The 14,124-nt window shown below is 36.6% G+C and overlaps 2 long non-coding RNA genes across 5 annotated transcripts; one reads left to right on the forward strand and one right to left on the reverse strand.

The window, feature by feature from the left end:
- Positions 1-1,763: 1,763 nt before the first annotated feature.
- Positions 1,764-5,961, reverse strand: LOC113276297. 2 transcript variants are annotated; one of them, XR_003324250.1, is made up of 3 exons: positions 4,410-5,961; positions 3,680-3,764; positions 1,764-2,729 (listed from the first exon to the last, which is right to left on the reverse strand). It is a non-coding gene; the product is annotated as an uncharacterized LOC113276297 (long non-coding RNA). The 2 variants fall into 2 exon arrangements; XR_003324249.1 differs by having other exon boundaries at positions 1,764-2,732.
- Positions 5,962-10,005: 4,044 nt separating this feature from the next.
- LOC113274171 lies at positions 10,006-13,310 on the forward strand. Of its 3 annotated transcripts, none has more exons than XR_003322841.1 (6): positions 10,006-10,168; positions 10,624-10,744; positions 10,980-11,199; positions 11,505-11,747; positions 12,174-12,273; positions 12,371-13,310. It is a non-coding gene; the product is annotated as an uncharacterized LOC113274171 (long non-coding RNA). The 3 variants fall into 3 exon arrangements; XR_003322842.1 differs by having other exon boundaries at positions 10,691-10,744; XR_003322843.1 differs by lacking the exon at positions 10,624-10,744.
- The last annotated feature ends 814 nt before the right edge of the window (positions 13,311-14,124 follow it).

The raw sequence follows: 14,124 nt of genomic DNA on the forward strand, positions 1-14,124 counted from the left end.
ATAATTGTAACCGAGAAAGTGTGCTTTTTAAGATAACACTTATAAAAATGAAGAACAACTAAAACTTAGAAGATGTGCTTTATAATACAGCACTTACAAGGAATATCACAAGAGAAAGAAAGGTTGAGAAATGCTAATAGAATAGAGATGGGGATATAAAAACTAGTTTAAGCGAATTTACCCGGGGGCTTAGATTGATCCGAGGAGCTTAGGGTTGGGAGCTTAGGTTGAAATCTTCATTTGGACACACATATTTGGATGCAAAAAACATAAAAAATAAAAAAATAACAGCTGATCGAACGTGCAAGCAGATTGATGTATTTTTTTTATCTATGAAAATAAAATAAAAACTTAAACTATGACATGCTTAGGAATCTTTTTTCTCTTTCCCTATGCATCACACCATAAAAACAAGATTTATCTTTCTCTTTCATTGATCTATACTCAATAAATCATCAGCGATGATACACACACCGAAGGTGTGTCCTGCGATCTGCATCGTGAAGAAATCCAAGGGATGTTAGGGCAGTCCTGGAAGAGATTTGCACGGAGTGGGGTAAAAGGTGGAGTCCACCATCTTTTTTTCTCTCACACCAAAATCGCGGTGCACATCACGGTGCTCTTTTTCGGTACACCAAACATTTTTGATAAATCATTCAAAATAATGGATGCATAGAACACACTTGAGCTCAATTATCAAAAATACTTACATTCGAAACCATTTTACCACCTGCCAAACACTTGATCAACTTAAATTCTAGACATGTCAATTAAAGTTCCATACTGATATGAACATGGTTGATATAGCAAATTAGGATTATTATACGATATACTTCTGGGAAGTGGTGAGTCTTATGTCTGCATAACCCCAATGTAATCAAAATTTTGTCTTGCACATAGTACCACTGAAGTCGAGTTAATTAGTTGCAAGTCTTTAAGAATTTTATTGTAGCCGAACTCTGTATTATGTCATACTAAGTAGAAAGAGATGAAAAAGAAACCATAAAGAAAATCGTTTTGTGATCTACACAAAGATTACTTGGTCGCTTCGTTGTTTATTGTATGATGATGAAGAAACCTTCTCTCTGACAGCATGACTGCCACATCTAATCAGATGTCATTCAGCTACAATTTAGTTGAGTAAACAGCATTTTCGATTTTAACACGATTCAAGATGTACAGAAAACTGAGGTACTAGATTTTCATAAGCTTCCCAAACGGAGAGAATTTTTGATGGGGACGTTTTTTTGAAGGGGGCATGGAGGACAAATGATATGTTGACACATGTCTTTGATTCCCAAGAATTTTATTTCCAAAAATACCAACACCAATTAAGAAAACAAATTTTGTCTCCCAAACCTGGTTAGTCTGAGGCCTACACCGGTTATCTGAAGCCTTTCAACTAATATATGTTTAATGTTGTTAATCGAGAATTAAATAATGTTCACATCCACTAAGGATCGGTGAATGTTCAAATTCCTTCGTAGTATGATTCCGGATTGATGTTCTTCATTCACGAAAAACACTAGGAATATGTGGATAGATGGTGGATACGAGTGCCCATATTAACCGATTATTTAACAATCACATTCTGGAATCGGTCAATTTTGATATTCGAATAGACCGATTGTGGCCTCAAAAACACACATAAAAAATTAACAATTTGCTCTTATCCAGAATCGGTTGATATGAATTTCCACGTCATCTGATTATGTGATGGTTCTCAATTTAACTATTATTTAATATACATGTATAAATCTATATTCGAGTTAAGAACTCATACTCATTCCTGTTTGACAATGTGTATGAGTTCTGGCTCATTCTATATTATTTATGTATGATTCAAAAATAAGTATGTTATACTCGGTCTGAAAATGCGTATGAAATTATACGCATTCTTAAGTGAGTATGATTTTAAATTTCCCTAAATCGTACTAACAATTGGCATATATTGTAAGATGAGCAACAAATAGTGATAAGCGGTCAAACTCACACTCATATCCACCCTCTATTTGATCTTCCGTTTGCACCAGCTCTTCAAACTGCCTAATCATATATTGGCGCTCGACTGGGAAAAAAAGAGAGTATAAGGAACAAATCTTTGAATCTTGTACAAGTAACCTCCATCACATCAATTGTCCTTCCCATCGACTCCCACCAAGTTTTTGCATTACCCTCCAATAGGAAAGCGGTCGTGCTCTGCTTATAATCCTCAGAACAATCAAACTGAGCTAGTATCCTATCCATTTTTGTGCACCACTAATGTGCTTCAGTTGCACCTCCCTTTCTTCTGAACAAATGGGTTTCATCTTTAGAAAATCTTGGTGATACTATACCCAAGGCTTCGTGTTTCTCTCTATAATTGCAGGTCCATTTATTTCTGGGGATGCCACATATTCCATACCTCCACGCGGACCAAGCTTCTGATTTAATGCCGCTGTGATCGCTGTATTCAACATTTTCTGAAGATTCTCTAACGTTAAGGCATTAGGACCACCCTCTTTTCCTTCGGTATGAACAGATCGAGAGCCATTAGTGGACCTAGTCCTACGAGATCGAGAGCTACCAGTGGACCTAGTCCTACGAGATTGAGATCTACTATCAACATTGCGTGAGTTACTTTCTGCCAAAGAATCCTCAACTAAATCCTCACTCCTTCGTCCACGACGTCGGCTGCGACCTCTACCACAACCATGGTCTTCAGTATTACGTCTACCGTGACCATCCATCTTCTAAGAATGGAAAGAAAAACAAGAAACTATCAACACATATTCACACAAAAAAAATAATCAAAATGCTCCTAAAAACTCGTGCCTAACGTGATCAAACAAGACCGAATTTATGTTACTAGGGATCTAATACCACTCTGTTATAGCGTCCCCAAAGCTAACAACTGGCTAATCCAAGAGATTAACTAAATAAAGAGGCACTAATGATCTAAATCATATCCTTAAGCATTCAAATTAAGAAATCTGCTACAAAACTTAACCCATAAACTAGCCCCGCTCTGAAATATATATATACAAGAAACTTCTCTCAAATGATACTTATACAATAGTCATTTAGTTTAAAGATAGAAAATACAACATAATAAACATATCATAAGTTAACCAACTACGGACTCGACTCCTCGAAGCCTCCGCTGCGCAATGAGTGAATGAGTGAGCTCATCATCCCTAAAAGGGGTGCCCAGTAGGAATAACATCTAACTTTCAAGTAATCATAAGCAAGAGTTGGAAAACAAACTATATTTTTCGAAACATTAAATAGTGACCAAGTCACTGAAATAAACAAACATGTATATGGACAAACTCCTTCGTCAAACAATTTATATATTGAGTGTCGACCAATTCCTTACACACCCTATTAGCCTATATGGTGTCGACCAAATCCCTACACACCTATTAACCTTAAAAGCTCGAATTCATGTAGATATAAATGAAGGGCGTATCCTATATACCACACGTGGAAATTTCTCGTTTCTCATAACAATTCATATTGACAACAAAACATTACAGGTCCTTTCCAAACCATGGAAACATTAACAAAATCAACAGAATTATCATAAAACAAGTTAAACAATGCATAGAATGCAAAAATAGAAATGCACGAGTTTCCTAAACATAAACTTTTGTAAAAGAAGTAACAATGGTTACCAAAGAGTCAAACGTATTCCCACCTCTTTGGATGACAAGCCACGCCTACCTCGAGATCCACGATCCACCGGTTCATCCTTTGTATTGGTCGTTGTTAATATAGACTAACTGTTAATCACACAAGAAGTATAAGAATCTAGCCAAAAGGCTCACACAAGAATCATACAAGTCTTTCTAATGATTCTAGGCCCATTTAAGGTCCTGCATCATTTATTTATCTATCTTTAGCATATCTAAGGTTTACTAATTGAATTGGGTTGGTTCTATAGTCCAATAAATAAGTCTTCAGAAAATATACAACTTTGTATAAGAGACCAAAGGCTAATTCGGACCTTAAGGGTCCAATTCATGTTCATGAGGAAAACTGGCTATAAGCCCAAGTTCACTAAACAAACCCATTATCTAAGGTCCAGTCCATATGAGTCAACTAACGGTCATTAACGGTCAATCTAACAGCCAACACGTCTCTAACAGTCAACGTCTAAGTCTAGGTCAGAGTCTAGTCAAGGTCAGATCAAGACTGCTCAACAAGTCAAGACCGGGTTAACTCAGTCATTAAGACTGATTCAGATAAGTCAGATTCACAATTGACTCGGTCAGATAGACTGAGTCAGAAACACTAGGTCGAGTCAGCTAAGCTGAAAGAACTCAAGCTAAGACTCTTGCACAAAACATAACTCAAATACAACTTCAATTCATAAATTCTTAAACAACTTCAAAATCAAATTACAAACAGAATCACTGCTTAATTACCTGCAGTTGCAGCTCTAAGATTTTACAAGAGAGATTCAACTCCATACTCACTCATCAAATCTTCATTCCTAAAACTCAGTCACATAACATCATCTTCTTAACAACTCAAAAGAAATTCAATTATTCTTTCTAAATAAACTTCATAATTTAATCACTATCGAAAATTCAGCTTACCTGCAACAGCAAGCCTCCACGGATTCTACTCCTAAATGGAACCAAATATTTACCACTCTAACCTTTCTCCATATTACCAACTCAAACACACAACCTAATCTCAGCATTACCAGTTCAATTAGACTCAGCCTCCTTCATCACCGTAACAGCTAATTCATTTTACAGCTCGACTGACACCATAACCAACTCAACATCACCACATCTACTTCTGTTCTGCAGTTACAACTCTATCAATACACATCATTCACCATATATAGCATTTTAATTCAATCCTCATACCACCTACAATTACAGCTCAAGTTAACATCCTTCTACAATTACATTTTCTACAATCTCTGCTAGTCTGAGTAATAACAGTTCAACTCAAACCAATTCACATAACACAATACTTCTTTGATTCATGTGAATCTCATACTTAGTCACTTCTTACTTCAGTTTGCACAACTAATTTATACAAGCACTACGAATTCAATTATACCACAGACATACCCATCCAACTATCCATCCACATAATAGTAGCTACAACACCAATAGCTCCATCTGCAATTTCCATCAAACAAAAATCATCTTAGACAATAACTCAAACTCAAAAATCCTTTCACTAGAAAAACCACTTTTAACTACCTCCACAGTTTCATTGTTTGATCACCTCAACCTCAGTTAAAACACAAACATATAAACTCAAATGAATCGCAGCAATTCAACTCCAAATATCAAGGTTAAGAAATTAAAAGCTTACCCAAGCAATAACACCTTCTGAATTGTTGATTCATCAAACAATTCTTCTAAACCCCTAATTCATCTTATGTTCATCAATCTGAGTTGAATCAACACTTGAGTTAACACTGCCACCATAACCCATCAATATCTCAACTGATTCTTCAACCTTTTCTGGATATCTTCATCTCAAAAACACACCCTAATTCTCCAATTCTTCCTCAGAACATCCCCAACATCTAATTAACTTCACCCCGTTTCTCAATCGACCAAACCCACTTCTAATCATCTATCTATATCATCATATTCCCTTTCTAAATCTTCTCAGATATCTCCTCATGAAACTCTAACTTACCAATTCATCACTGAATCATCTTCAGAACTTCAATTAAACACTAACCCCTTTTGTTCTTCATCACCAACTAATCAAATCCTCCTTCAATTAATCAATTCTTCTATGGCTTGAACTATCTGGTTTCTCTACAGATCGTCATCTCCTCTTCTTCTCATGATTAACCAACATGAACACCACCAAACCTTCTCTGATTATATACTAACAACATCATCGATCGATTCCCTTAAATTGATTCTCAGAATCGCCGGAAAAGAAAAGAGAAGAAGAAAAGAAGAAAGAAGAACGAGAGAGGAGAAAAAGAAAAGAAAGAAAGGAAAATGAATATCTTTTAGATGGTTTTGAAGATATGGCCGATCCAATTTGCTGAGTCACCCACTCGCTTCGACACGTGCAGCCACAGGAATATCCAAAATTATTATTTTACCCTCTGAAAAAACTTGATAAATCTTCTTCACCCTGTGTCGGAATGATGCGTGCGAGAGTCCATTTCGTATAACTTTTCGAGATATATCCAATGGTACTAGTTTCGTATCTAGATCGTTGTTAGATTAATTCCTATTAATTAACCTTCGTTTTAAACTAATCGAATTATTATCAGCTAATACATCTCTTGACCAGTTTAATAGCATTGACGATCTTGAGGGTCTTTACATCTGTAATGACCCATCCCTCCAGCGATATTGTCCCCACTTAGCTATTGCAGTCATCCGACAGTGTGAGGTTTTCATTGGGTATCGCTGCGGTAATCCAGCAGAAACTTTCCGGATGGTCACCCATCCCTGGATTACTCTGGCCCGAGCACGCTTAACTGCACAGTTTTCTGCCAACTATGGAACCAATTGTGCTGAAAAAGCCTCGGTATAATGTAGAAGTTCCTTGTCTCCTTTGAGAGCAGTATCTGACACAATCCCCCAGCATATACTCCCCCACCCTAGCAAGATCGAACGACCCCTAGTTGTATCCCAACGAATACCGATATTGCTCCCACTTATCCACTGCGGTTATCCATCAATGTGGGATTTTTAGCGGCACTACTTCGGATATCCAGAAGTAGCTTCCCGAGAGGTCACCCATCTTGTGACTACTCCCGGCCGAGCACGCTTAACTGAGAAGTTTTTCCTACAACTCAGTCATGTGAACCCATCAGGCCTAGGTGATAGGAAAGGACAAACCATTACTTATATTCCATTCGGCCAACCACTGTCGAATATCGGGGTATTACATTACCTGACGTCACATCTGTCACGTTTTCGAGCTTTTCAAGTTCTGTGAAGATCTTCCTGATAATCACGCAAATACTATATGTTATACCCATATTTGTATTAGCTAGGACTCGATGTTTTGGCTAATAACACTGTTTTGAGCTATTTGTAGAAAATGCAAACAATTCCGATGAATCGGAGAATAAATGGCTAAATGGAAGAATTAAATGGCGTTTACGACAAAAATCGCCAAAGCTTCTCATGGCACCAGAGGCACGCTGAGTTAATTAGTTCGTGGAGATACCAATCCAACACTTTTGATGTCAACACCACCAAGTTGTCTTATTATGAAAGGGACTCAGGGAATAGAAACAGCTGCCATGGTGACTGAGAAATTAGTGTCATTAGTAGGCTGGGCCTTGGCGATGTCCAGGTCTTATTATTTAGATTTCCCAAGCAACACCTATATACTTTGATTGAGAAGAACAAAAGGAGGAGGCCGGCTGCAGAGCCGAGAATAGGCAAAGAAACAAAGGGAGGCACAACAACAGTGAGGAAGAGAGGATTACGGTTTGAAGTTCCCTTTTTTCGATTCCGATTTGTTTTGTTTGTGATTCTCTTAATATATTTATGGCTTTTGAGAAATCCATGTCTTGCTAACATTCTGTAACTAGGGTTTTATAGATTGAAACCACTTGGAGTATTAGGCTATTTTGGAATTGAATAAAATTGAGCAAAAACTATTATGATTTGATTTTATTAATTCTTGATATTATTTATCGATTTATCGAAATATAAGTTGTTGCTTCACCGGTTTAGTATAACCTTTGTGCATATTTGTTAGGGTCACAAATATATGTGTCTCATTGTCTGATATTTCATGCTTTGGTAAACTCTTTGATGGGGTATGCTTAGAATAACCATGTATTATTTGTGAACTTGTATTTAGTTTCGTATAAATTTCTCGCTAACGCAATTTGATGGTGCATGCTTGGGTTTAGTCTTTTGATGTGCCATGCTTAGGGTGTCCCAGCGATATTTGCGACTCTAATACTTATAATAGGTGATGTCGATAGAACGAACAATAAATAAATATTCATAAATTATTTTTCATTTCAGTAATTGAATAGAAATAGTGGTGGATACTATAAACCCTAGTTACCAGCTCTCCCATTGATTTTATTTTATTAGTTTAATTTTATTATTTCGTTTTACATTTATCCTTTTAAAAATCTCAAAAATCATTTCGGTTTAGTTCATTAGAGATATTTATTAGAGTATTTCCACCGCTCCCTCTGGGTTCGACCCGTTCTTGCCGCTTATACTAGTTAGACGTCGTGCAATTGCGGTTATTATATATATATCGGGTATTCCCATATCCTATCACTTCCTCATGGCACGCTCTGAGAAATGTCAGTAGATGAACCGTCAGTATAAGCTACTGAGCCACCATCATATTTTCCTTGTCGAGTACCGCTCGGTTCTGCTGACACACATTCAGTACTTCCCTTATTCACAGTGGCTGTTGTTTGAGGACTGTCAGACGCAAAATCTACATATCGTTCTGCAGAAATCACCGACCAATTATCCACCCCAACTTCATTATTATGATCTTCATCATTATTATCATCCAGAGAATCAGTCGTGTAAGGAAATTTGTCATCAAAGAAATCTACATCACGAGACACAAAAAATTTCTTTGTTTCCAAATCAAACAACTACCAACCTTTTTTTCCATGAGGATAACCAACAAAAATACAACTCTGACTTCATGGATTAAACTTATTACGATCACGAGGCACACTACTTGCATAACACAAACATCCAAGTACCCGAATAAGATTATAAATGAGAGGCTTCTTATGTAACAATTCATATGGAGTTCTACCATTGAGCAAATGAGTATGTGTGTGATTAATAATATAAGCAACACTTACTATACATTCACCCCAAAACCGAAGAGGTAAATTGGCTTGAAAACGTAAAGCACACGCCACATTCAATATATGACGATGTTTGCGTTCAACTCGCCCATTCTGTTGTGGCGTATCCACGCATGAAGTTTGAAACTCTATGCCATCTTTGGTAAAAAATGGAATTAGTGGAAGAAATTCCGTACCATTATCACCGTGCACCTTCTTAACTTGTCTATCAAATTGCGTCCTAGCCATAACACAAAAATTCTGAAAATTTTGCACCACCTCAGTTTTATGTGCCACTAAATAAACCCAAACACACTGAGAATAATCGTCGACAATGGTAAGAAAATAATGTGCGCCGCAAGAAGATGGAGTATGATAGGGACCCCACAAATCACAATGAACTAAAAAAATCATCTGCTTTATTCTCACTAACATGAAAAGCAGTCTGAGTTTGTTTAGCTTTAAAGCAAATATCACACGGTTTATTAAGAAATTTCTGACAATCAACTTTATTCGTACCAGGAAGTAAAGAAACAACCTTATTAGACGCATGACCTAAACGTCTATGCCACAAACAATAATCTTCTCCAGCAGATACTCGATTTGCCGTAATGAGTGTTCCACTGTGGAAGATATAGACCCCATCTCGTTCCTCACCCACACCAATCACCCTCGTAGTACGGTCCTGCATGACGCATAACTTATCATTCAAAGTGGAAATCAAATTGCAGTGGAAATCAGGAACGAATAAAACACGAAATAGTTTCATATTGTTTTCAAACACCACAGTACCTTCGCATGGAGCATGAGAGTATGTGCCGTTCGGAAGCTTTACGGAAGAGAATCATATTTTATGAGTCTTAAATAAAAATTCTTTACTTCCTGTCATATGTCGTGAAGCCCCTGTATCAAGTATCCATTTACCATAAAGTTTCTCCTTCGAATCATTATTTGAAATTTTGAGCTCCACGATGGCTTCCCATTGGATATCAGTAAGAGTATTAACAAGACCTAATCGATCTTGTGACGACATAGATCCTCCACCAGAATTAGTGATTGTCGTCGCTAAATTAGCTATAACCGTCGTGGTATTAATCTTCAACACAAATTTGTGATTTTGTAACTAGTCGCTTAGTCCTGTATTTATATGCTATTTGTTGTAAGGTCCTTAATGCAAATTTATTTTTTATTAGCTACTACCATCGATTTTCATTCCTCACTTGCCATCCATCCTCACTAGAAATCTCTGAAATAAAAAGTTAGGGTTTCTGAGTGGGTTTTAGTAAGACATGATGATGAGTTCGAAAGTGGCACCAGGATGTATTTGTGAAACGATCGACTGAAAAGTGTACTTGCAACAGAAATGAAACTATAGCTGAATAATCGGAGGTCAGTATTTTCCCCCTTTCTTTTTCTTTTCTTTGTTTATTAAAATTTGTTATGATTTTGATTCTTGAATTGATTTTTATGGGTTTTCATCATTTGCATAGTTTAATTATGGATGTGATTTGGTTTGTGTGGGAGCAAATGGGGTTGGATTTGTATTGATTTTAGGTTTTGAAGGTTGGTGTGAGAGAATGTTACGAGTGTTGAATTCTTAAGAACAAATTGTTTGCTTATTCAGTATTAGATTAGCATTTTGAATGTTACCAGAACTAGAGTGATAGAGAAATTGTTGACTGCTTTCAAAATGCGTCAATTTTAAGCTGGTTGAACAAAACACTTTGTTGGTTACCTAGTACTTTGTTGTGCAATTTTGAAGCTGAAAACTGTTTCTGTTGGTTTAGTTTTACGGGCAATAACTTGGATGGTAGTAACAGTTCAGTTCTATTTTCTTGGAGCAGAGTTGCCAATGAGAAAAGGAAGTGTCCTGTAGTGCTGATTGTATATAGTGGTTCCTTGAAAATGCAGGCACTCACATTTCCAGACTCATTTTGAGCTGACATCCTGACCTCCATGGCAAAGGTGCGCATTGCATAGCCTTATCCAGTTGGTCTGAGGAAATTTGCTTGAGCCCTTTTTGATAACAATAGAAGTTCCATATGTGTATTTATATTGTTGAATAGCTTTTCAGCTAAAAAAATCCTTTATGTGCTCAAGATCGCACGCTGTATAGGATTTAGCTTTTCCATTTTACTAATTGTGATCATACTGTGTAGGATTTAGTTTTTCCAATATCTAATTGTGATCATACTTACAGATGGATCGATTATAATCTCAGAGAATGACTGGAATTTCTTTTGCGGAGATGATTGGCAAGGTGCCAACACGAAATGTGTATCTGCGAAAATTGAGCTCCCTAGTGACATGGAGAGATTAGGTGGATCTTCTGAAGAGATGCTAATTTCAGAATCGTTCCTGAATCCTTCAAATGAGGAGGTTGAGTCAAAGCAACCTACTATGACGACTTTTATTCAATGGTAAGATAGACTTGTGCTCTTTTATAGTTTATTCAATGGTAAGGGAAAGATAAAAACAAACTATAGATCTCTTAGTCTTACATCTAAAATCAGTAAAGGGTCCTGATATTAGAGTTTGAAGTCATCGATTTATCAACGATTTTCATATAGGTTACTGGTTCTTAAGTGACATTTCCGTTGTTAGCTGTAGGTTTCTTGGTCTTGTCACTCCTAAAGGTTGTAGGTGTTATTACACTTTTCATTACAGCAGTCATTTCAGGTTTGTGGGTGTTCTCACTTTAGTATAATTTGGCTTGACATGCCAGGAATGCCTAAAAGAAAAAGAGAAACAGAGAGTTAATGCAGAAATTAAATTATTGCAATAAAGACATTTCTGAAGATCTGCTACGTGGAAAGGAAGCTCCAAAATCTGCTCTTGAAGCTTCTTGTGCAGTTTCTGTGCCAGATAGGCACTCACGGAGGACTTCACATGGCAACTCAGTAAACTTGAAAGTGTCTGGTTCCATGTGGATCTATCAGTTGAAATGATGGTCACGGAGTCATTTGGGGTACGATTCCATGCCTATTTCACTTTTGTGAGAATATATATTCTTGTAAGCTACTAGGAAGAGTGTATCATCCTGCTGTGTGAAACAGATAAATGCGTAAGAAACTATAATCACAAAAATATAGCTAATTATGCACTGGAAAATTGTAGTGCATTACTCCTTCATTCGGAAGATTGGTTAAGATTGCTATTTTTTACTATCACCTATACAGTATCTTCCTTTTTAAACAATAACCAGTAATATTTAGCTTCCGCTGCTACCCAATGCTTACCCAGCTTTATTAGGTTTTTGTATTAGTGCAAATCAAGACCAGTAATATCCTGCTCTTGATCTGTATCTGCCTATTATTCTGAGTGCTCCCTTTGCTGAAGGCTTTGTTTGAGATTTCTATGCTGATACTGTCATTCGGATTACATGATTGAACAGGTGGTCCAGTCAATGCAATGAGAACCCAATGAAAGAATATTGTTGAGTCCTTTGGGTTCACCCATCTCCGAGCAGAAGTCAAATCTGGTTCCGAAAATGGGTAAATTTCTGCTGCTTTATTAAATTTACAGATTTATTCGTTTTCTTCAGTATCTCAATACTAATATTAATTTCTTAATTCATGTTTGCGGCCGCAGAACCATGATCTCGAACATGATAAAGGAAGGAAAGATTGTAACTTCCTAGGTTACAGTTACACTTCTTTAACGGGCAAAGAAAGTGAGAACGACAAAGTCAATATTTACAGATTCCTTCGCAATTGAAAGTATCATGCTGCTTTTGAGAATGTGGTAAGGCTGCTAATTTATCTTCCACTTTTTTTCCTTGGGTTGCAGTGGTTAGATAGACAAATGAAATGAATTCCTGACAGATACAACAGATAAAGTGAAAACTTATTATGACTATTCCAGCTTTATGTAGTTTCTCACTGGAACCCACTCCAATGTGACACATTTCTGAATGTTCTTTATATAATTCCTCCAAGTAAAACTTGCCTCTTTGATACCTCCTGCATTGTTTGTTCTTATCTATGGAAAGTTCATTTATAGACTGGCACTGTACCTGAGGTTGTACTATTTTTTGATTGTTCGGAGTAGGAGATGGAAATCAGTGAGGCTGAATTGATCCATTCCATAAATATATATGATGAAACAAATTAGTGGATTTCTGGTTTGTTCAAGTTTTCCAGTGTTTCCCGTGGTACTAAAGCTGTATATTTGTCTTTGGTTGTTTCGATGTCTTTAAAGTATAATTTTTGTAAAGATAACTTGATTCGCTTTAGGATTAAGTGAATCTGTAGTTTGGTGAAATTGTGGTTAGTTTTCTATATGAATCGAACTATTGAAGTAATTTTCCAGCTTATACAGAATGGCAGTTAAGAACGTGATGTATTGAAGTTTTCAGTTTGATGTGAACCCTTCCTGTGCTGTTAAGTTTAAATGTCCATTCTATCATACAAATTTCCGTGTTACTTCTATATTTGGCGAAGTAAATGTTGTGGCTTGAAAACAATTCAGTCTCAAGTGGACGATGATGTCTGTGTATTAAGCACGATTCCTCTCAATAGTATTATTTAGTTTTGTTTTCTCAATAGTATTATTTAGTTTTGTTTTGCTCATTGTAAGCACGATTTTCTCTTCCATCCCTGTTACAGAAGGAAGAAATCATGCATAATATTTTTAAAATCCTGGTAATAGACAATGTATGTTTGTCTAATGTACTATAATGCATTATAAATTATTACTTCGCTGTTAAAACTTAAAAGTATAACATAAACCATTTTTCTCGATTCAGAATGAGCTACATAAATGGTAGCCCGTAGATACCTACAGATAGGCAGGAATTAGTTTGGAACAACACTAATATAGAGTCAAAAATACGTGTGAACATAGATAAAACAAATTTAGGCCTTGTGCGATTAACCTTGACACTGGTGACTTTACTTTCGCCTCACATATTTTGCCACAGCTGTTCTCTTCATCGCTAACCTCTTTTTATTGCACTCCTTGTATGCTAGGTAATGCCAACCATTTTCAGCAATGATTTCGGTCAGTGTTGCCTTGCTCACGTATACATACATGCACACACCAGCAAATTCAGCCAAACTTATGAGAACATATTATATTCTAACTAAAGCATTTGGCGTGTTGGCTCCTATGTTGCAAGTATCAGTTAAGTTAGTGTTTTCTATATTCACCCAGCACAACGTGTGCAGGTGTCTTTTCTTTCTTGAAAGCCTATGTTGTCTGTCGGGGTGATCTAACTTCCATGGACCTGTGGTCCAAAATTTGGTGTTAGCTGTGTCCATTAAACATACTAAAACTGCTTAAATAGTTCCATGAATCTATTGCATGATCTGCATTTTCATGCCCTCTGGTAAGTCAAGGTTGAT

The sequence above is a fragment of the Papaver somniferum genome, chromosome 4 (assembly GCF_003573695.1).
Source record: "Papaver somniferum cultivar HN1 chromosome 4, ASM357369v1, whole genome shotgun sequence".
NCBI lineage: Eukaryota > Viridiplantae > Streptophyta > Magnoliopsida > Ranunculales > Papaveraceae > Papaver > Papaver somniferum.